This window comes from Ursus maritimus, unplaced genomic scaffold (assembly GCF_017311325.1).
Source record: "Ursus maritimus isolate PB19 unplaced genomic scaffold, ASM1731132v1 scaffold_34, whole genome shotgun sequence".
Taxonomy (NCBI): Eukaryota; Metazoa; Chordata; class Mammalia; order Carnivora; family Ursidae; genus Ursus; species Ursus maritimus.
The window spans coordinates 20,276,592-20,301,263 of NW_024426008.1; positions in this window are offsets into that span (position 1 = coordinate 20,276,592).

Consider the following 24,672-nt stretch of genomic DNA (forward strand, 5'->3'; position numbering starts at 1 on the left):
GTATCTGACTTGATTTTGGCTCAGATCATGACTTCATGGTCCTGAGATCCAACCCCTCATTGCGCTGTGTGCTCAGCATAGAGACTGCTTGAGATTCTCTCTGTCCCTCTTCCTCTGCACCTCCCCCAACTCATGTTGAATGAATGAATGAATGAATGAATGAATAAAATAAAATCTTTAAAAAAAGGATGTACTAAGATATTTACAATGAAATTGTATAATATCGGGGGTTTGTTTCAAAATAATCCAGAGCACAGCAATTATGGGACACAGTTGGTAATTGTTGAAGTTGGCAAAATGGGTGAAGGGGATTGGGAGGTACAGGCTTCCAGTTATGGAATAAGTAAAGAGATAAAAGGCACAGCATAAGGAATACAGCCAGTGGTATTGTAGTTGTGTTATGGGTGACAGATGGCAACTAGGGGTAAACACAGCATAACATTGTTGAATTGTCGAGTCACTGTGCCGCACACCTGAAACTAATGTAACATGATGTGTCAACTATACTCAAAGCTTTTTAGATGTAAAAATATTTAAAAATTGCTGAAGTTGATAATGGGCACAGGAGTGGTTTTTTTATACTTTTGTCCATACTTTTCTAAATGAGAAGTTTAAAAGGGAAAGAGGAAAAGAGTGGGAAGAGGGGAATTGAAGGTTTTGAGTCTAGACAATTCTTTCAGAGAGTTTTGCCATGAAGAAAGGGGAATATAAGGTGTTATCTGGATCAAGGAGGAGATTTGCGTTTCTTTCCTGTATGTTTTCTCCTATGTTAAAGCATGTTTGTAAGGCATTTGGGAATAATCCAGCGGAGAGGGAAAATTGAGAGATCAAAGAAAATTAATTACATGATGTCTTTGTGATAGCAGAAGGAGGTAAAATATTTCAAGGGGAGGAAGAGCTTGGGTGAAGGCTTAGGACAGCAGTGAGTTTGAAGTGTTCTAAGAACAGGCAGCAGACTGAAGGCCTGAAAGGAAATGAATGAAAGGCGTTTGGGTAGCAGGGCCCGATCCTGAAGGGAATAATCATGTTATTTCAAGGAGGAAGAACAAAAGTGGGATTTGCTCACATAATAGCTGATCTTGTAGGGCCTGATGGGCCCTTGTAAGGGGTTTGGGTTTTATTATGCTGGTACTGAGAAGCTGTACTGAGAAGCTTTTCATTAGGGGAGAGAGATGAATGAAGGTAAGCTTGAAAATGATCTGCCATGCTATATGGGAATAGACGTGTGTATGCAAGTGAATGTCTGTGAGCTGTGAAGCATGAGGTCAGCGTGGAGGCAGAAAGAGCAGTTTGGAGACCTTTTCAGTGTTCCAAGTGATAGACATTTGTGGCTTAGACTGAGCTTGTGGAAGGGAAGTATTCGTTCCCTCAGAAAAGATATGTTGAGGTCCTAACCCATAGAATCTGGCTTTGTTTGAAAGTAGGATCATTGCAGATATGATGAGTAAAGATGAGATCATACTGGAGTAGAGTGGGCCCATAGTTCAGTATGACTGATGTCCTTGTAAGAAGACAGCCACATGAAGACTGAAACACACGGAGAAAGTCACATAACGGTGGAATTGGAACAATGCATCTGTAAGCCAAGGAATACCAATGATTGTAGGCAACCCACCAGAAGCTGGGAAGTGACAGGGAAGGATTCCTCTGCAGGAATCCCCTCAGAGGGAGCATGGCCTTGATGACACCTTTATTTTGGACTTACAGCTTCCAGAACTGTGAGACAGTGCATGTTTGTTGTCTTAAGGACTCTGGTTTATGTTGCTTTGTTCACAGTTGCTTTAAAAACTAATATGAAGGTGGTAAAAACTGGCCATACATTTTGAAGAAAAAATAATATATAAATAATATATTATTAATGTATATTATTAATGATCTAATTTATTGGATGTTTTAATTAGTAATTCTATTACTATTACTACTATTATATATTACTATTATATATTATTACATATGTTGATTAATGTACTTACTGAGAAAATTCTAGACATTTATTGAAGAACATGGAAAAAGAACTGAATAAATATTATGTGAAAAGGTTCTATATCATAAAGATGTCAGTGGTTCCCCAATTTAATCTGTATGCTTCAATCTGATAGTCCCAAAATAAATCATAATAGAATTTTTTATGAACTTAACAAAGTAATTGTAGAGTTTATATGAAAAAACAGAGTTCCAAGGGTAATCATGGCAACTTCAGTGAGGAAGAACAAAAGTGGGACTTGCTCACATAACAGCAGATATCAAGAACGTTTCTAAAGCTGTAGGAATTAGATGGGTGGTGTCCTTGAAACAGCATCAGAAACAGTAGACAAATGAATAGATAACGAGCCAAGAAATGAACCTACATAAATATGGAAATTGCTATTTATAGTAATACAATGAGTATTCTACAAATCAGTAAGAATGATTCCCAATAGATGATGCTAGGAGAATATGAGAAATACCAGTATGTATGATTCTTACCTGGTACCATAGCAAAAAAAATCCCCAAAAGTGAAAAATACAACACTGAAACAGTGAAGAGAAATAACAGAAAAATGCTTTGCTGCTTAGTGACAGAGAAAGACAATCCAGTTTTAAAACAGTCCAAATTATCCATGTTATTTGTAAAGTCCCATAAATCAGTAAGAAAGTAAAAAGCCAATAAGCACATTTAAACTGTATTTAAAATAATTAATATCACTAGTAATGAGGAAAACTCAAATTACAACATCAAGATATCATTTTACCCAAGTAAAAATACTTATACCAAATGTTGGTTGAAAAAAATAAGAGAGAGAGAGAGAGAGAGAAACTGGAATTCTAAAACACACTTGATCTGGGTTTGGAGTGAAAAGTGGCACAACCACTGCTGAAGATGACTTGGTAATCTCTAGCAAAGTTCAATCTGTGTGCTCATTAGTGACCCAGACGTTCTACTTACCAGTAAACTCTGTACAGTAACCTTTACACACATGCACAGGGAGATATGCATTTGACTGTTCATTGTTTGTGATAGCAAACAATTGGAATGAATCTAAATGCACCCCAAGAGAAGGCTAAATATAACAGTGTTCAGATGAACAATATTCTATAGCAATTTACATGTGCATGAATTAATTTTTGTATCGCAAAAAAGATAGAGCTCAAAAAATTATATTGAAGAAAAAGGTTTTAGAATATGAATCAGTGAATATGAGGTTATTTATGTAAAGTTTAAAAGCACACCAAACAATCCAATGCTTTGATTTTGATCCATACACTCAAGACGGAAGGGCAGTATAACAATGTGTATCAATGTTTAATTTGCAGATTCTTTTTGAGCCAACAATTCTACCTCTAGGAATCCATTCTTAGGAAATAATTAGGCAAGTAGGCAAAGATGTGCAGCTGTTGTAATGTACAAGGTGAGACTCTTCATACATATGAGGTGATATTCCTCATAGAGTATTTTTATTATCATAAATTTAGAAACAATTAAAATGTCTCCCGGTAGGTGATTGATTAACGAATTTATGATGTATTTACCTAATGGAAAACCCAATCTGTTCTACTGTCATGAGAGTATATTTGTGACATATTGTAAAATGAAAGTAAAATGATTACAGAAAAATACTTAAATATAGGATTCATTTTTCTTTTTTCTAAATGTATCTATTGGGATTATGTGCATAAAAGTTTGGATTTATTTTTAAGTGTACAATGAGATAATGGAATAATGGCTTATAAAATAACTTTCTTTATAAAGTCCCAATATCTTTTGTAATAAGTATACATAATATTTATAATAAAAATTAGAGATAATTTCATTTGAAAATAAGAGAGAACTGAAGACGGGTTTTATTTGAAGATAAAGTTTAAGAATTTGAACAGATTCTGAAGACAATGAAGTGACATCATTTGTTCCTAGATAGTGATATATTATCACTTACTGACTTTATGTACAGCTCTCTCTAGGGAAGAGGGAAGGATCTAAAGAATGAACACCTCGAACTGGAGGTCAGTACATACAATAGAGCAGAGCATAACAGGTCTTCCCAACAGGGACAGTACTGTCCGCAACGGGGCAAAAATTGGTTCTTGGTGGGTGAACAAAATCTTAGATACTACAATGGTCTGAAGCTCAGTCCTGTCCAACAAGATAGTATTGCTTGGTTTTTCATTTCTCTTATTAGAGAAAATTAAATATAACTTCAATGTAAGTTATTTTAATTAATGGCATAAAAGTATTTACAGTAACAAAATCTAAATTATTCTTTTGCTCCCTAGGGAGGTGATAATGATATAGACTGAAAAATACCAGAGTAGATAAATTAATTGAGAAGTACTTCATCCCCTCCAAGAGAGTGGTGGAGGAGTAGGACCAGTTTACCTCTCTAGACAGCAATTCTGCTTTTTTATTTCAGTTGTTCTGGATATAAGAACAGCCGAATTTTAGAATTACAGTAGTGTTTGGACACACTAATCCTAGTCACTGTTACTAATTAAGCTCAGTCCAGTTCATGCCTACAGACACATAATAAGATTGCGGAAAAGCTATTAGGACTTACACTTGCCCCACTGAATGGCCTTTCTTGGCCATCCTTACCTTCTTCTGAGTTTTCCCACACCATTTCAAATCCTCACCGTACGTACAACTCGGTACCCCTCTGTCCTCTCAGTAACCACCTCTGCCCCGACCATACACACTGCATACAAATACACACACCCACTCAAACACAAAGGGGGAAAAGGAATGGAGGTTGCAAATAACAGTGATGACAAGTCTTCTTTGTGAATGGGCTCAGGAAAAGATGTACTGTACATGCCAAGGGATTTCACTGAGCTCTTGATGGATGGGAGGGACAATGGAGGGAGGGGCTTGTAAAGGATTTATGGGGGCCAGGATTAAGGGAGCATGTGAGAATGTCGTCACTAAGCTGGCTTGAGGTAAAAGAAACATGTGGAGCACTTGAGTGAGACATTAACTAATGCTTCTGCACAGGTGCAGCTGAATGAAGCCAACACCTTGTATCAGATCCCCTTCGTGTTGTCCAGGATGTCTGTGGGTAAACAAACAGAGGTGGTGCAGACGGGGAGGCCAGGCAGGGGAGGGAAATCATTTCTACATTCCTTGCTCGCTAGGCTTAGAAATGTAGCCTGACTCCATGCCCAGAATTTACCCACCTGCTCGTACCCACCATGTTGACCACAGATGTTCCTAGAAAGGCGGTGGAGTCCAGATCTTCAGTCTTCCTGTCACTTCCCTCTGTTCCCTTTGCTGTACTGTAAATTGCTCTATAACCTTTGGGGTCTGAGTCTAGTTATAACTGTGGGGCTGAGAAGAACTCAGTCTGTTCCTGATACTATTTCTTTGAAGGGAAATTCAACTAATACAAAATTATAGAGCAGGGTGTGTTTGAGGGATAACATTTATTATGTGCCTGGTACTTCTATGTGCATTATTGCTGAAATTCTCAAAGCTACTGTATAAAGTAATTTTATTTTCTGGTTTTACAGGTGAGAAAGCGAAGTAACAAAGAGATTAGGAGAATTTCCAGCTCAAGGTTTCAATGATAATTGTCAGAACTAGATTGAAAATCAGTCTGCGTAGAATTCTAGAACCTTAGTTCTACTCCATAGGCTTTTATAAACTGAGTTTCCGGTTATGTCAGTTGGTTACAACTAGTATTTTTGTTTTGATGAAATAGAGAACTAAGTAAAATAGAAAACTTCAGAGTATGCTCCATGAATCCAGGGTGTTTTATCATGAAAGTTTAATGTGTGTGTATCCATGATACATGAAAATCTGTTTCTTATTGAGAGGCATAGGCAAAAGAGTTTGAAGGTTACTACACTACACCCTGCTCTATCCCACCTACCTTTTCCTCATCCCCACTCCCACCTGGAAGCCACAGGGCCTCTAAACTGGGCTGTGGGGCACCTGGGTGGTGTATTTGTTTGAGTGTCCGACTCTTGGTTTCAGCTCAGGTTGTGATCTCAGGGTGGTGAGATCAAGCCCCACTTTGGGCTCTGTGCTCTGTGTGGAGTGTGCTTAAGATTCTCTCTCTCGGAGCGCCTGGGTGGCATAGTTGTTAAGCGTCTGCCTTCGGCTCAGGGCGTGATCCCGGCGTTATGGGATCGAGCCCCACATCAGGCTCCTCCGGTATGAGCCTGCTTCTTCCTTTCCCACTCCCCCTGCTTGTGTTCCCTCTCTCGCTGGCTGTCTCTATCTCTGTCAAATAAATAAATAAAATCTTCAAAAAAAATTGTCTCTCTTCCTCTCTCCCTCTCCCCCTCCCCTCCGCCCTCCCCTGCCCTTTTAAAATATAGAAATAAGTCTTTAAAAAAAACCTGGGCCATAAAAATAAGCTCGGTCTCTTTTACTTATTTGAACAGTGTCAAGACAGATGTAAGGGGAACTGAGAAGTCAAGTGAAATTAAATATACATGGTAAGACAAGAGAGACTGGTGGCTTCCTTTTGAGTTTTTCCCTGGAACTTGTGTGAAGTTGAGGGCCTATTAGTTTTTTGTCAGTTTCACGTTATTAATGATGCATTGAGCAGGGAAGGAAAGTAAGCAAATGGAAGTGAGTGGCCTAGAAAATACTCCTGGGGTTACTGCCCATTTGCAGGCTGCATGAAGTTGTGATTTTTGAAAATTATTTGCAAGATTGAACTATATTTTACCATCAGGAGGAAGTACAGAAAAGAGACTTAGATAAAAGAAAGCTATAGTACAATTAATTAGCAAAGGTAATTCTAGGACCTTGTCCTGCTGATAATCATGGTTAAGTTCCCTGAATATTTTTCATTACAAAGCAGAGCTCTGAGCATTTAGAATACTGAAACTCCCCGAAAATCAAGTCAACTGGGCAACCATCTCTCTTATAAACAGTAACTTCATTCATTCACACACTACAGGTGAATTTGGCATCTCTGCCTTGTACTGTTGAGAGATACGCAGTCTTTCCTTCTTTGGTGAAGAAATATCATTGAGCATTTACTATTCGTTGCAAGGCACAGTGCTAGGGGCTGTGAAGTACATGTCATAGAATAAATGGTGGAAGAGAATTCAATTAAACAATCTAGTGAACATAAAGGAAGATGATTAAGTGCTAGACAAGAGTGTCTTTTTTTTTTTAAATATTTTATTTATTTATTTATTTGACAGAGATAGAGACAGCCAGCGAGAGAGGGAACACAAGCAGGGGGAGTGAGAGAGGAAGAAGCAGGCTCCTAGCGGAGAAGCCTGATGTGGGACTCGATCCCAGAACGCTGGGATCATGCCCTGAGCCAGAGGCAGACGCTTAACGACTGCACCACCCAGGCGCCCCTAGAGAGTCTTTTTTTTTTAATCTGCTAAAATAAATGCCACACGAGTAGATCAACCTGAAGAAAGTAACAATTGCCAGTGGTGTGTTTAATTTATCTAAAATTTTGAACAATTTTAGAATTAATAAAAAGTTGTAAAATAGTAGAAAGAGTTCCCATATACACTTCTCCCAGCATCCTCTAATGTGAACACGTTACATAATATTTGTCAAAATAAGAAATTAACACTGGTATTGACTATTAACTAAATTACAGCAGGTTTCATAAGGTTTTCAGTTACTGCTTGTGTTCTGTTCCAGGATCCCATCCAGGATACTGTATTTCCTCTGGGATGTGCTTAATTTTGATGTTATTCCTGAGAATTATGATTGATTATTTTTCTAAGTCTAATCATTTTGTAGTGAGCAGAGGGAAGAATATAACAGGTTCCCCCTGCTAGGGTATTTTGCTGGATCACAGCAATCTTGATCAAGATGGAACTCATGTATGATTGTACCAGTCAGCTAAAGAAGCTGATTTTTGAATCTGGACTATATAAAACCATGAACACTTCACTTTTCACCTTCAGTTTGGTCATGAGAAATGTTTTCAGACTTGTCCTCAATTATTTGTAGAGAATTACTAAAATTACATATGTGTATAATTGAAGTGGGCCCAACAGCTAATCTAGCTTACTTGTCTCATTTACAGCTGTAGGAACTGAGGCCTAAAGAAATTTAAGTGACTTACTCAGGGTCACTTTGTGAGTTAGTAGCCAATTTGGATTCTACTTTTGGCTTTCTTCCTCATTTTAGGAGAGGCACACAAATCACTCCTCAAGTCCTATAAAAAAAAAACCTCAAAAAACAAAATGCAGTTCTTTTGAGAGAACAGAAAGGAAGAGAGAAGAGTTTAGGAGAAAGAGCATTACGGTATCCTCTTTTATCTCTGTCCCCAAACTTCATACTGTTTTTACCAAACACACTCTCCATTGTGAAGAAGCCTTGTCATCTCTCCATGTGTGGCCTTTGGAGAATACTTACCCTCTTGGGTGGATAATTACCTGTTCTCAACTTTCTACCACATCATTTCAAAGAAGTTGGGCTTCTCAAGTCTGGAATTCCTCAACAGCGACTTCATATCTCACTTACTTTGGGTGGGGGTTGGTGGAGCTCTCTCCTTCTTTTCTATGCTCTTTCTTTCTTCTCAGGTTTTGCTTTTACCTGTGTTGAATTTTAGTTAATATTTTCTTATATTACTAAGAAAACTAAACTGTGGCGAGGTACTTTGGAAGGAATGTCTGTGGAAATCATAAAATGCTTCCTCTTAATCCAGTATGATTAATTTTTCCATAGGAATTTTGAGTCTATTAGGCTTGTTTTTATAGCAGTTACTGAAAAAGGATATCTGTCAGGCATACCTTATATTTATCGTAGATGCCGTTGTTAACGAATTGAAGTCAACATATCGCTTTTCAGTTTTAAAGTGGTGGGTATCAAATGAATAACCAGCAACAAAACTTGTCAGTTGTGTCTGGAAAGCCATTGTTCAACACACACTAAATAAAACACAGTGCTTCACTTTCAAAGAGATGAGAGCTCAGTTTTTAAAAACCCATCACCTAGCCTTACCTAACACAGAAACAAACAAAATAAGGCTGTTCCTTCTCATAGAATATAAAGCTCTTTCAGAAACAGTCAACAGTGGCTTGATGACCAACTAGAAATGTAAAGAGTCATAATTAATTTTGGAGTGGACTATTTAGTGATGTTTAGATGCTTAACTGGAAGGAACATTTACCTTCAAGTCAGAAAGAACTGGATTTAACTACAGGCTCTTCAACTTAATTATCTGTATGACCATGGGTAAACTATTTTGTCCTTTGGGAGAGTCCGTTTCTTCTGCAAATAGTTCTCATGACTAAGGTAAAAGTGAAAACTGAAAATACTGAATTTTTGCCACCTTAGCATTTTGCTGCAGTCCATGAGGCAGAATCCTTTTAAAATCGTGTTTCCTCAAGTTACTAAATGGATAAAAGTCCTACATTGTATATTTAGTTCTAGGCACAACTCAAGACTCTTCTAAGTCTGGTCAATTCTATATCACATATATCCAACAAGGCTGTAAAAATCTTGAGGTCCTGAGCCATAATATATACATCTTGGGTTTTGTTTTCTCCTGTAGCATCTATTGTACTCCCTACATGGTGAGGAATTAATGGAACTAAGAAACAAATTGAATCTAATTGGTCTTAAAATGGCTAGAGGGAATGTTCGGTGAGGAAACCCTTTATGGAATATAGGCAATGGGGTTAATTATTTGTGTTAGGCAGCATAGTAGCTCCCCACAGATGGCTATATCCTAATTCTCAGAACCTGTACATGTGCTAGTTTAAATGGCAAAAGGGAATTTCAAATATGATTAAGTTGTATGACCTTGAATTATCTGGGTGGGTCTAATCTAATCATATGATTCCATTTAGGACTTCTAACCTATTAAACTGTAGGGCGATAAATTTGTGTTGTTTAAAGCTACAAAGTATGTAATCATTGGGCATAGCAGCAATAGAAAAATACGCTATTTCCTAAGGAGGCTTTTACTTTTAAGGAAAGGAGAAAAGAAAAAGAAGAAAAGAGATATGAGGGACCAGAAATCCTCATGAATATATATTTTTTCTTTCAGTTCTTGGAAATTCAGCAAGGAGTTCCAGTGTCCTACAGTGAGAAAGAGGAATCAGAGATCTGACATCAGCAGAACCTAACAAGAGGTCAGTCTCCTAGTCATGAGGTCAAACTGATGGTCCATATGGGATGAACCGCTCACCTCCATATGACCCCTAGAGGCTGAATGCCTTAGTTGAGCTGAGTCCCAGAGAGAAAAATAGGACAGAGGGTTTGCTTCAATTCTGGTACCATTAATTACCAGCTCTCTGATTTTGGGAAATCCCCCAAACTGCTCTAAGCTTCAGTGTCCTCACCTGTCAAATTATGATTTTAAATACACTTTACTAGTGGAGGTGCCCTGAAGCTAATGAATGCAAATCCTTAGCGCAATTCTGTGCATAGAGTAAACATTAAAAAAACCACTAGCCATTTTTAGTTATTATTCTTATTGGAAAATGAGTGAAATTCCTGAACTCCAGCAAACTAAAACAAGGTAGCCATATGAGATTAATTTATTTGATCAATCAAAAGATTTCACTTTGTATCAGGGACTGTATCAAGCACTGGAGATAAGGCAATGAAAGAAACAAACACAGTCCTGCCTTCAGTGAGCTTATAGATTCCCAAACAAGTAGTTTAAAAAAAAATGGTGGGTTTATTTAATGTTTTCAGTAAGTAACAAGATAAGTGAGTGATGATATAAACTGATTTAATACAAGTGCATGTAGTCTATATCATAAATAATATTGGTAATATGTGAGCTTTATAATGATAATCACATATAAATATTTATTGAGGATCCCTATTATAATATTAAGAGAGTGACAATAGAATGTCATTGAATAATGTCAGAAAAACAGGGAAATTATGATATTAGTCGCCTAATTGGGGAGCTGCTGTTTTTCACTGCTGTTTTTTTGGGCCCAAGTTCATTATTAGAATTAAAGTAGTGTCGAAATCTCAGCAGTTGTTACAGGCCAATTGGACAAAATAAAAATAATAATCAGTTCATCCAAACAGCAAATGAGTGAAATGATTTATAAGGAGAAAAAAGATGACTTAAACTTCCCTGGATAGTATACAGAGAGTAAAAATTCTCATTTTTAAGTTCTGCTGTAGGAGAAAGATAGGATTTTCAGGATCAAACAAGAGAGAGTCGGGAAGCAAGAAATTTTTTATCTACACTGTTTAGGGGCAAGTACCAGCCCATGCAAGGGACAGGACGGGGTCAGAGTTCTATGGGAGGCAGTGTAGTTGTCATGGTGGTGGGGTTATTGCAATCATTGCACAATACAGCCTTGAACAGTCATGGCAAATCTTGTTATTATATACTCCTTAAAATACTTAATCTTTGCCTATCAGATGAGTATAACATGGTATCTCAATGTGGCCTTCATTTTCATTTTCTTGATTGCTAATGAGGTTGCACATGTTTTTATGAGTTTATTTGTCCTTTGAGTTTCCTCTTCTCTGAAATGCCTGTTCATGTCTTTAGTCCGTTTTTCTATTTGGATGGCTTGAGGGTTTTTTGGTGTTTTTTTTTTGTTTGTTTTGTTTTTTTGAGAGAGAGAGAGACAGAATGTGTGAGCTGGGAAGAGGGGCTGAGTGAGAGAGAATATCTTAAGCAGGCTCCACACCCAGTGCAGAGCCTGACATGGGGCTCCATTTCATGACCCTGAGATCATGACCTGAGCCAAAATCAATAGTTGAATGCTTAACTGACTGAGCCACTCAGGCACCCCTCCTTTTGCTTGTTTTGGATTTATTTTACTTTCTTTTTTTAGGTTTTTGAGGTGAGAGCTTAGATGATTGATTAGAGACTTTTCCTTTTATTTAGAACAGCTTCAGAAGAATAGGTATTAATTCTTCTTTAAATGCTTGGTAGAATTCCAGTGGGAAGCCATTGGCCCTGGACTCTTGTTTCTTGGGAGATTTTTGATTACTGATTCAATTTCTTGGCTGGTTATGGGTCTCTTCAAATTTTCTATTTCTTGCTGTTTCAGTTTTGGTAGTTTATACATTTCCAGGAATTTATCCATTTCTTCCAGATTGCCCAATTTGTTGTCATATAATTGCTCATAATAACTTTTCTTTTTATTTAATGTATATGTTAATATAATAAATTTCCCTGCCAGCAGTGCTTTAGCTGAGCCTCCTAAATTTTGATATGTTGTATTTTTCATTCTGTTCAATGTATTTTATAAAAATTTCCCTCGAGATTTCTTTGGTGACTCATGGATTATTTGAAATTGTACTGTGTAGTTACTAAACGTTGGAAAATTTTCCTTATATCTATCATTAATTTCTAGTAGATTTTATTGTAGTTAGACAACACATTTTGTATGATTTCAATTCTTTAAAATTTGTTGAGGTTTGTGTGGATAAGGTGTGTCTTGGTATGTACTCTGTACTCTGTGGGCACTTGAAAAGTTGTATTCTGCTCTTACTATATTGGGTGTTCTTTAAATGTCAGTTAGATCCTCTTGGTTGATGGTGTTGTTGAGTTCTACATCTGTATCGATTTCCTGTTTAGTTCAATCAAGTTTTGAAAGGGGGCATTGATTCCTATAACAGTAATTGTGGTTTTGTCCATTTCTTCTTTAAATTCTATCAGTTTCTGCTTCACATATTTCTCAGCAATGTTATATGTTCACACACATTTAGAACTGTTATGTGTTCTTGGTAGAGTCACTCTAAATCTCCTTCTTTGGCTCTGTAATTCGCTTTGCTTTGGTATCAATATAGTTACTCTTGCTTTCCTTTGATTAACATGTGCATGATATATTTTTTCCATTTTTTAAAATTTATTACCTTTACTAAATTACCTCAGCCTGAATGGTAAAAGACAATAGATGCCAGCACTAAGGTGTCAGGAATTTCAAAATTATCTGACGAGGGCTTTTAAAACAGCTATGATAAAAAGGCTTCAATGAGAAATTAGAAACAAACTTGAAACACATTAAAAAAATAGAATGTAGCAAAAAAATAGGAGATGTTGAGGGGAAACAAATGGAAATTTTAGAACTAAAAATTATAACAAATGAAATCTCAGTGGATAGGTTCAGTAGCAGAGTGGAAGGGACAGAGGAAAGAATCAATGAACTGGACAATAGGGTAATAGAAATTACTCAGTTTGAAAAACAGAAAATAAGCTGGAAAAAAAAGAAAACAAAGCTTTAGGAACCTGTGGAACTGTAACAGAATACCTAAGATTCATGTTACCAGTCCTGGAAAGAGAAGAGAAAAATGATAAGGCTGAAAAATATTTGAAGAAATAGAGGCTGAAAAATTTCCACATTTGGGAAGAGACATAAACCTACAGATTCGTGAAATGAGCCTCCAACAGAATCCAAGTAAATTCATGCCAGAAAGCATTATAATTAAACTTCCGAAAGCTAAAGATAGAGAAAAATTTTAAAGTAACCAAAGGAAAACAACATCTTACCTATAGGAATAAAATAATACCACAATGGATTTCTCGTAAGATACACTGGGGGCCAGAAGGAAGTGGCAGAGTATTTTTCAGTTGCTCAGAGAAAAGTAATGTTAACTCAGATTCCCGTATCAGTGAAAGTAGTTTAGGAAATAGGGGGAAATTGAGACATTCTCAGATGAAGGAAAAGAGAGGTAATAAAGATAATTTGTTCTCTGCAGACTGTCTTTTAAAAAATGCCTAGAAGAAGAGGGTGAGGCTATGTTAAAAACATTTAAAGACAGAATGTAATAGGCACTGTCACCTGGCAAGGAATAATGGTTGGGGTAAACAATAGACTAATGAAAAATCTTGGTAAGAAAGACTGAGAAATAAGATGCTTTGGGAAATAAAGGCTTTATGAAGTTCTCACAAATTCCTAGGAACCTAGAATGCCACACACATACCCACATCTGGGTGTATATTCAGAAAAGACTTGAGAAAGGTCTAAACTCTTACCTCTGGCTGAGCTTCATGCTCTGTGCAAGCAGGATCTAAAGGGGAAAGTATACATTTGCTACAACATGGACGGCACTGGAGGAGATAATGCTTAGTGAAATAAGTCAAGCAGAGAAAGACAACTATCATATGATTTCTCTCATCTATGGAACATAAGAACTAGAATGATCAGTAGGGGAAGAAAGGGATAAAGAAAGGGGGGGTAATCAGAAGGGGGAATGAAACATGAGAGACTATGGACTATGAGAAACAAACTGAGGGCTACAGAGGGGAGGGGGGTGGGGGAATGGGATAGAACGGTGATGGGTAGTAAGGAGGGCACATATTGCATGGTGCACTGGGTGTTATACACAACTAATGAATCATCGAGCCTTACATCGAAAACCGGGGATGTACTGTATGGTGACTAACATAATATAATAAAAAATCATTATTAAAAAAAAAAATAATAAAGGGGAAAGTATAGTTGTGAACTGCTTGTCTGAGTGGTAAAGGCATGCCCCAGCACACATTCGTAGCCTATCTGCAAAGACTGGGTGGTGTGTGTATGCACACACACGCATGCACACACGCATGTGCATAGAGGTGTTTGTGTGTTCATACGTTTGAAGAAACTTCTGTTGCGTCGTTAGCTGACCCTTAAGCTAATAGAACAGAGGCTTCAGTACCACTCATAACAAAGAATACAAACTTTCAAAATTAGTTCAAAAAAGTCATTAAACTAACAATAGCTACAATAATCAATAAACAGAGGAGCATCTGATTTCTAGAGTCCGTCACATGACGGACTGCTTTGCACCAAATATTACAAGGCATGTATACAAAGAAATAAGAAAATATAGCCCGTAAACAAGGTAATTAATAGAAAACATCACAGATGAGAGCTGGACATTTGGCTTACTAAACAAAGACTCTCAATTGACTATTTTAAATATGCTTAAAGGAAACCATGAGGATGATGTTTCATCCAGTAGAGATTATCAATAAAAAATAGAAATTACGAAAATGAGCCAAAGAGAAATTCTGGAGCTGAAAAGTACAGTAGCTGAAATGGAAATTTCACTAGATGGATTCAACAGATTGAGTAGGCAGAAGAAAGAAATCTGTGAACTTGAAGATAATTAAAATTATCCAGTCTGAGAACAGAAAGTAAAAAGAATGAAATAAAAATGAACAGTGCTTAAGAGACCTGTGGGATATCAAAAACCATATTAACTATGCCTAATAGAAATCCCTGAAGGAGAAGTGAGAGAGAAAAGGGCAAAATGTATATTTGAAAAATAATGTGTGAAGATTTTCCAAATTTGGTGAAACATAAATCTATACACTAAGTAAGCTGAGTACATTCCAGGTAGACTAATGCAGAGAACTTTATACCAAACCACATTGTAATCAGACTGTCAAGATACAAAGACAAAGAGAAAATCTTTAAAAAAAATAAGTCAAGGGACTCATGTACATGGGATCCTCAATAAGGTTAACAGCTGATTTCTTATCAGAACCATGGTGGACAATGGGAAGGGACATATTGAAAATGCTGAAAGAAAATCAGTATCAAACAAGAATTCTGTATCTGGCAAAAATGTGTTCCAAAAATAAAGGAGAAATTAAAACAATTCCCAGATAAATAGAAACCCAGAGTTTATTAGCAGTAGATCTGTCCTATAAGAAACACTAAAGAGAGTCATTGAGGCTGATATAAAATGAAAGTAGTCAGTAACTCAAATCCAAAGAAAGAAGTAAAAACAATGGTAAAATAACTGCATGGGTAAATATAAAGGTCAGTATTAATGAATTTTTGGTTTGTAATTCCTCTTTGACAAATCTTTAGAAAAGACCAAAATTATTATAACATGGACTGAAAGTAGGGTCATAACTACCCACCTTTCAGAAATAAAAGGTATTTTAAGAAACTATTATTAATCATACACAAACATATTAGGTAATCTACACATACATTATCAAAACTGACTCAAGACAAAACAGAAAATCTAAGTAGATATATAACAACTGAAAAGATTGAATCAGTGATAAAAAACAAAAACCAAAAAAACTGTCCAAAAAGATGAGGCTAGCTTCAGTTGGTTCCACTGGTGAATTCTACCAAATATTTTAAGAACAGTTAACATCTATGTTTCCAACACTCTTCCAGAATAAAACAGGAGGGAACACTTACCCATTCTGTGATGCCAGTGTTACCATGATATCAAGGCCAGAAGAAGACATCACAGGAAAAGTAAACTACAGACCAGTATTCATAATGAGCACAAATACAAAAATCCTCAACAGAACACTAGCAAATGGAATCCAGTAGCATATTAAAAAAATTATAAACCATGACCAAATAGGATTTATCCCAGGAATTCAAGGATAATTTAACATATGAAACTCTATCAGTATTTACATCATTTTAATAGACTAAAAAACCCCATATGATCATCTCAGTTGATAGAAAGTATCAGCCAGAATCCAGTATCCTTTCAGGATAAAAATACTACAGAAACTGAGAAAAGAAGGGAACTTCCTCAGCCTGATAGAGGGCATCTGTGCAAATACATTGCTAACATCATATTAGTGGTGAAAGATTGAAAGCTTTCTTCTTAATATCAGGAACAAGATCTGGATATCCACTCTTACCACTTCTGTTAAGCATTATACTGTAGGGTCTCACCAGCACAGTTAGGCAAGGAAATGAAATAAAAGGCACTCTGATTGGAAAGGAAGTAGAATTATCTCTATTCTCAGATGACATTATTTTATATATCAAAACCCCTAAAGAATTCACAAAATAGTATTAGAGATAGTAAATAAGTTCAGCCAAGTTGCAACATACAAGATCAATATACAAAATCATTTGTATTTCTATACACTAGCAGTGAACAACCAAAATGAAACTACCAAAGCAATTTCATTTATAAGATCATCAAAAACAATAAAATACTTAGGAAAAAATTTAACCAGAGAGGTACAAGACTGGTACATGGTAAACTACAAAAGAAATTAATGAAGACCTAAATGAATGGAAAGACATTTGTGTTATGGATACAATTAATAATTAATTACTGCTTAATATTGTCTAATATTGATTTTAATAATTAGTATCAGTATTGTTGAGATGACAATACTTCCCAAAGCAATCAAGAGATAAAGTGCAATCCCTATGAAAATTTCAACAGGTGTTTTTGAAAGAAATGAAAAATCTTATTCAAAAAGTCAGATGGAATTGTAAGAGGCCGAAAGAGAACAGTATAGAAAAAAAAGAATGCAGTGGTAGATCCTCACTTCCTGATTTAGAAATGTGTTATAAAGCTACTGTAATCAAAACAGTGTGTCAGCGGCATGAAAACAGAGCTGTAGATCAATGAAATGGAATTGAGAGTCCAAAATTAAACCAATTCTCTATAAAAATTGATTTTCAACATGGGTGCCAAGCCCATTTAATGAAAAGAACAATGTTTTTTAAAATGGTGGTGGGACAACTGGATATCCAAATGCAAAAGAGTAAAATTAGATCACATGCAAAATGAACTCAAAATGAATTAAAAATCTAAATGTAATTCTCCTGAAGCTGTTTCAAAAAATAGAAACAGAAGGAAAGCTACGAAACTCATTCTATGAGGCCAGTACTACCTTGATCCCAAAACCAAAGACCCCATCAAAAAGGAGAATTACAGACCAATATCCCTGATGAATATGGATGCCAAAATTCTCAACAAGATCCTAGCTAATAGGATCCAACAGTACAGTAAAAGAATTATCCATCACAACCAAGTGGGATTCATCTCTGGGATGCAGGCGTGGTTCAACGTTCACAAATCGATCAGCGTGATACATCATATCAATAAGAAAAGACTCAGGAACCATATGATCCTCTCAATTGATGCAGAAAAAGCATTTGACAAAATACAGCATCCTTTCCTGATTAAAACTCTTCAGAGTGTAGGGATAGAGGATATATTCCTCAATTTCTTAAAAACCATCTATGAAAAGCCTACAGCGAATATCATTCTCAATGGGGAAAAGCTGAAAGCCTTTCCCCTAAGATCAGAACATGACAAGGATGCCCACTCTCGCCATTATTGTTCAACATAGTACTAGAAGTCCTAGCAACAGCAATCAGACAACAAAAAAAGAATAAAAGGTATTCAGATTGTCAAAGAAGAAGTCAAACTCTCTCTCTTTTCACAGATGACATGATACTTTATATGGAAAAGCCAAGACTCCACCCCCAAACTACTAGAACTTATAGAGCAATTCAGTAATGTGGCAGGATACAAAATCAATGCGCAGAAATCAGTTGCATTTCTATACACGGACAATAAGACTGAAGAAAGAAAATTAGGGAATCGATTCCATTTACAATAACACCAAAAATCATAAGGTATCTCGGAATAAACTTAACCAGAGAGGTAAAGGATCTATACTCTAGAAACTACAGAACACTGATGAAAGACATTGAAGAAGACACAAAAAGATGGAAAAACATTACATGTTCATGGATCGGAAGAATAAACACTGTTAAAATGTCTATACTACCCAGAGCAATCTACACTTTCACACCATCATCCGATCAAATATACATCGACATTTTTTCAAGAGAGCTGAACAAACAATCCTAAAATTTGTGTAGAACCAGAAAAGACCCCGAATAGCCAAGGAAATGTTGAAAAAGAAAAACAAAGCTGGGGGCATCACGTTGCCTTATTTCAAGCTATACTACAAAGCTGTGATCAGCAAGACAGCATTGTACTGGCACAAAAACAGACACATAGACCAGTGCAGCAGAATAGAGACTCCCAGAAATGGACTCTCAACTCTATGGTCAACTAATCTTTGACAAAGCAGGAAAAAACATCCAGTGGAAAAAAGACAGTCTCTTCAATAAACGGTGCTGGGAAAATTGGAAAGCTATATACAAAAGAATGAAACTTGACCACTCTCTCACACCATACACACAGATAAACTCCAAATGGATGAAAGACCTCGATGTGAGACAGGAATCCATCAAAATCCTAGAGGAGAACATAGGCTATAACCTCTTAGACATCGGCCACAGCAATTTCTTTCATGACACGTCTCCAAAGGCAAGAGAAACAAAAGAAAAAATGAACTTTTGGGACTTCATCAAGACAAAATTTTCTGCACAGCAAAGGAAACAGTCATCAAAATAAAGAGGCAACCCATAGAATGGGAGAAGATATTTGCAAATGAAACTACAGATAAAAGGCTGATATCTAAGATCTGTAAAAAAAACTTATCAAAATCAATACACGAGAAATAAACAATCAAATCAAAAAATGGGCAGAAGATATGAACAGACACTCTTCCAATGAAGACATACAAATGGCTAACAGACACATGAAAAAATGTTCAACATCATTAGCCATCAGGGAAATTCAAATCAAAACACATTGAGATACCACCTTGCACCAGTTAGAATGGCAAAAATGGACAAGGCAGGAAAAAACAAATGTTGGAGAGGATGTGGAGAAAGGGGATCCCTCTTACACTGTTGGTGGGAATGCAAGTTGGTACAGCCACTTTGGAAAACAGCATTTAAGTTCCTCAAAAAGTTAAAAATAGAGCTACCCTATGATCCAGCAATTGCACTAGTGGGTATTTACCCCAAAGATACAGATGTAGTGAAAATAAGGGGCACATGCACCCCAATGTTCATAGCAGCATTGTCCACAATAGCTAAATTGTGGAAGGAGTCGAAATGCCCTTCAAGAGACAAATGGATAAAAGAAGATGTGGTCCATATATACAATGGAATATTACTCAGCCATCAGAAAGAATGATTACCCAGCATTTACAGCAACATGGAGGGGACTGGAGGAGATTATGCTAAATGAAATAAGTCAAGCAGAGAAAGACAATTATCATATGGTTTCACTCATTTATGGAACATAAGAAATAGCAGGAAGATCGGTTGGAGAAGGAAGGGAAGAATGAGGGGGGGTAAACAGAAGGGGGAATGAACCACGAGAGACTATGCACTCTGGGAAACAAACTGAGGGTTTCAGAGGGGAGGGGGTTGAGAGACTGGGCTAGGCTGGTGATGGGTATTAAGGAGGTCACGTATTGCATGGAGCACTGGGTGTTATAGGCAACCAATGAACCATGGAACATTCCGTCAAAAACTAAGGATGTAGTCTATGGTGACTAACATAACATAATAAAAAATTAAAATAAAATCTTGCAAAAAATTAAATGTAAAAACTAAGAATGTAGAACTCTAGAAGGAAATGTAGGGATAAATCTTCATAAGTTTGGATGAGGCATTTTTCTTAAAGATGACACCCAAAGCAGAAGCAACCAAAGAAAATGTAGATAAATTGGATTTCATTAAAATTGAAAGTTTTTGTGCATGAAGTGGCATTATCAAGAAAGTAAAATGTAACCTACACAATGGGAGAAATTATTCACAAATCATTTACCTGATCAGGGTCTAAGATCCAGAATATATAAAGAACTCATAAAACTCAATAAGAGACAAATATAATGCAATTTAAAAACAGGTAAAGGATTTGTATTGACATTTTTCCAAAGAAGATATGCCAATGCAATAAATTAACGAAAAGAGGCTCAACATTATTGGCTATCAGGTAAATGCCTCTGTGAGATATACTTCAAACTCACTGGATGGCTATAATAAAAATGGTAAAAATTAACAGCATGGGAAAGGATGTGGAGAAGTTGTAACCTCATACATTGCTGTTGAGAATGTAAAATGGTGTAGGTACTGTGGAAGACAATTTGGTAGTTCCTCAGAAATTTAAACATAGTTACTGTATGAGCCAGCAGTTCTACTCCTAGTTGTACACTTAAGAGAATTGAAAATAAATGTTTAGAAAAAGATTTTATATGAATGTTGATAGCACTGTTATTCATAATACTGCCCCAAATGAGAACAAGTCAAATATCCATCAGCTGACAAAGAGAGAAGTAAAGTGTGAGCTATCTATGCAGTGGACTATTTCTCAGCCATAAAAAGAATGATGTACTGATATGTGCCACAACATAGATAAAACTAGAAAACATTATACAGAGTGAAAGAAACCAATCACAAAAGATCACATATTGTATGATTCCATTTATATGAAGTATCTAGCATAGGCAAATCCATAGAGAGAAAATTGGTGGTTGCCAGGAGGTGTGGAGAGGAGAGGAGAAGAGGTGATCATATAATGGGTAGGTGTATCTTTTGGGGGGTGCTGAAACTGTTTTGGAATTAGATTCTGGTGATGGTTGCACACATTGTGAATGAACTAAAAGTCACTGCATTATACACTTCAAAATGGTTAAAAGGGTGAATTTTACATTATGTGAATTTTACATCAATTTTTAAAAATGAAAGAGAAAATAAGCTTGCTTTGGAGTTCACCATCTAAGGCACCAGGAGTGCATGGAAAAACTTGTGGGCCCCACCTGGAGGAAGTACACAGTGTCAATTCACTTTCCATTAACTAGTACACAATCACATGGCCACATCTCACTACAGGGTAAGTTGGGATACATGGTCTAACCATGTGCCCCCCAAAAAGAGAAAATGAACTTTGCTGAGAGCCAGTGTTCTTCACTATAGAAGTGGAATCTTTGGGAATGGACTCATGAATTTACTAAACTTCCCAGATGATTCTCATGCTTACTGATATTTGATTGGCACTATTTTATTTTATTTTTAAGAGTTTATTTATTTGAGAGACAGCAAATAGGAGTTGGAGGAAGGGGCAGAGGGAGAGGGAGAAGCAGACTTTCTGCTGAGCAGGGTGACTGCCACCAGCTGAGGGGTTGGATCTCAGGACCTGGAGATCATGACCTGAGCCGAAGGCAGGCACTTAGCCAATTGAACCACTCAGGCACCCCTGATCGGCACTGTTTTGTTTTATAGGTTTTATTTGTTTTAATTTGAATTCATTTTTTTAGTACAATAATATTTTTTATTATATTATGTTAGTCACCATACAGTACATCCTTGGTTTTTGATGTAAAGTTCCATGATTCATTAGTTGCATATTAACACCCAGTGCACCATGCAATACGTGCCGTCCATCACCAGCCTATCCCATTCCCCCACCCCACTCCCCTCTGAAGCCCTCAGTTTGTTTCTCAGAGTACAATTAGCCAACTTATAGTGCATCATTAGTTTCAGATGTAGTGTTCAGTAATTTATCAGTTTCGCATAACACTCAGTGCTCATCACATCACATGCCCTCCTTAATGCCCATCACCCAATTACCCCATTCCCCCACCCACCCTCCTCCAGCAACCCTCAGTTTGTTTCCTATGGTTAAGTGTCTCTCCTGATTTTTCTCCCTCTCTGATGACTTCCCATTCTCTTTTCCCTTCTTTCCCCTGTGGTCCTCTGCCCTGTTTCTTATATTCCACATATGAGTGAAACCATATGATAATTGTCTTTCTCTGCTTGACTTATTTCATTCAGCATAATACCCTCCAGTTCTAACCACGTCAGTATAAATGATAAGTATTCATCCTTTCTGATGGCTAAGTAATATTCCATTGTGTATATACATATATACACACACATACCTACATCTTCTTTATCCATTCATCTGTTGTTGGATATCTGGGCTCTTTCCATAGTTTGGCTATTGTGGACATTGCTGCTATGAACATTGGGGTGCAGGTGCCCCTTCAGATCACTACATTTGTATCTTTGTGGTAAATACCTAGTACAATTGCTGGGTCATAGGGTAGCTCTATTTTTAACTTCTTGAGGAACCTCCAGACCATTTTTCAGAGTGGCTGTACCAGCCTGCATTCCCACCACCAGTATAAGAGGGTTCCCCTTTCTCTACATCCTCGCCAACATTTGTTGTTTCCTGACTTGTTAATTTTAGCCATTCTGACTGGTAAAAGGTGGTATCTCATTGTGGTTTTGATTTGTATTTCCCTGATGCCAAGTGATGTGGAACATTTTTTCATGTGTCTGTTGGCCATTTGGAGAAATGTCTGTTCATGTCTTCTGCCCATTTCTTTTTTTTTATAATAATTTTTTATTATATTATGTTAGTCACCATACAGTATATCCCTATTTCTTGATTGGATTATTTGGTTTTTGGGTGTTGAGTTTCAGAAGTTCTTTATAGATCTTGGATACTAGCCCTTTATCTGTAATGTCATTTGCAAATATTTTCTTCCATTCCATAGGTTGCCTTTTAGTTTTGTTGACTGTTTCCTTTGCTGTGCAGAAGCTTTTTTTTATCTTGATGAAGTACCAATAGTTCATTTTTGCTTTTCTTTTCCTTTCATCTGGAGATGTGTCGATTAAGAAGTTTCTGAGGCCGAGGTCACAGAGGTTGCTGCCTTTGTTCTCCTCCAGGATTTTGATGGATTCCTGCCTCACATTTAGGTCTTTCATCCATTTTGAGTCTGTTTTTGTGTATGGTGTAAGAAAATGGTCCAGTTTCATTCTTCTACATGTGGCTGTCCAATTAGCACCATTTATTGAAGAGACTGTCCTTTTTCCATTGGATATTCTTTCCTGTTTTGTCAAAGATTAGTTGACCATAGATTTGAGAGTCCATTTCTGGTTTCTCTATTCTGTTCCATTGATCCATGTATCTGTTTTTATCGGCACTATTTTAAATACCCACGACCCACAATTCTGTCTCTGCCATTCTGTTTGCAGGTTTCCTTTACTAGGTAGGAAAGTAAGAGACAGAAAGCATTCAGAAATCTAAAAGGAGTTTGGAGGAAAGGATGTCTAACTCTGCTTGAAATATCAGAGGCCACAAGTTTGAACATTCTGGGTGTCTGCTCCAAACCAAGAATGTGAAATGAAAAAGTCAGCAGTCTCTCATTGATTCATGAAAGGGCATAAGAGAAGGAATTATAATTGTAATAGTTAAGGCTTAGTTCCAAAGTACACAACTGTACTTTAAACATATTTTTCTTTTAATGATATGAACAGATGTTTTAATAAAAGCAAAATAATATCACTTTTAATCAGTGATGTTTTCGATTGTAAGCATAATTGAACAGAAATGCAAGGTATTTTTCTCCATGTGCTTTGTGTATAGCCAGGGTGTACCTACTAAAATACAAGTCCGTAAACTAGTCAGCACTCCATGTCTAAGATTTCCTTAGTGCAAAGAGCCTAAGAAGAAATAAATAACTATTTTAATAAATACTATAAATAAACTATTTTAACGTAGTTTAAATGAGAGATGATGGCAGCGACGGTCATATTACTAAAGCAGAAATCTAATCAAGTCACTCATCGCTCACAACAGCAAAAGTAACAATAACAAAAAACGTAAACAACCAAAAATAGTTTTGTAGGTTTCTAGATGTCTATAACTAAAGGTGTATCACACATATAGAAGGTTAAAATTGAACTTCCTGGGAGAGCAAGACCTGAGTTAGGATGAAATCTAAAAAGAAGAGGATTAATTGAAATCTGAAGAAGAGCTGTACCAGTTCGCTTACTTACTCTGTCTCTCATTCTGCCCTGATGGACTACCCCAAGGAAGAGGTTTCCCTCAAAGAGGGGGAAAAAAAAAACGTGCAGAGAGGAGAGAGGGAGGAAAGGTCCAAAGAAAAAAGGGAAAGAAAAACAGTGAGACACACAGAGTCAGAGACAAAGAACCTAGAGATTAAAAGATATTTAAAAGTCATATTAACTTTTCACAACTAACATCAAAGTTAATGGTGAAAGACTAAATGCTTTCTTTCTAAAATCAGCCATAAAACAAAGATGTCCACTCTTTCTGCTTCTATTCAACATTGTACTGGAGATTCTGACCAGGAAGTTAGTCAAGAAAAAGAAATAAAAGGT